Raw genomic sequence first — 798 nt, 5'->3', positions numbered from 1 at the left:
GCCCAGTCCCTGTCCCACCTTCCTCCAGGAGCTGGCAGGCACCAGGCAGGGGTGAGGCTGGGGAGACACCAAAGTGCTTTTGGCCTGAGGATCAGCCCAGTAAGCATGGGATCTCCAGACACCTCCCGTGCAGGGTACACAATTTTTCAGCTTGGATAAGTTCCCAGGTCCGTGCTGGCCCAGGTCTCAGCCAAGGACAGGGCTGGAAGGAGCAGGGAAGTGTGGAGTGGAGGAGGAAGCATGGCAAGACAAATCACATGTGGCTTTGAAGGAGGGAGTTGATCCTTGAAGCCTCTTTTTCCCCAAAGGACACAAGTCTATGTGATTCATTCCCCATGCGTTTGCCTGCAGCTCTACCGGTGCCCAGTTTTACCCCATTAATCCTCACCAGCTTCCCTGGGGGGAGATGGCAGACCTGTGGTCTCGCCCTTGGAAAAGCTTCAGTCAAATCTATGGATTGTTTTCCGTGCCATATCGACCTTGGGGCAGAGCCAAAGGAAACCAGGTTTCCTTATCACAGTGCTAGTGGAAATAACGCACCTTCTAGTTCTGCTGCCAGCTGGTCACTGCACAGAGCTGGTCACTGCAGGGAGCTGGTCACTGCACAGGGCTGGTCACTGCACAGGGCTGGTCACTGCACGGGGCTGGTTACTGCATGGGGCTGGTCACTGCAGGGAGCTGGTCACCGCAGGGAGCTGGTCACCTCACCGGGCTGGTCACTGCAGGGAGCTGGTCACCTCACCGGGCTGATTTAAATTGAAAGCAGGCAGGCTTAGATTGGATATCAGAAAGAAGTTA

Source organism: Eurypyga helias, unplaced genomic scaffold (assembly GCF_000690775.1).
Source record: "Eurypyga helias isolate BGI_N326 unplaced genomic scaffold, ASM69077v1 scaffold46141, whole genome shotgun sequence".
NCBI lineage: Eukaryota > Metazoa > Chordata > Aves > Eurypygiformes > Eurypygidae > Eurypyga > Eurypyga helias.
Note: the sequence above shows the minus strand (reverse complement) of the source record.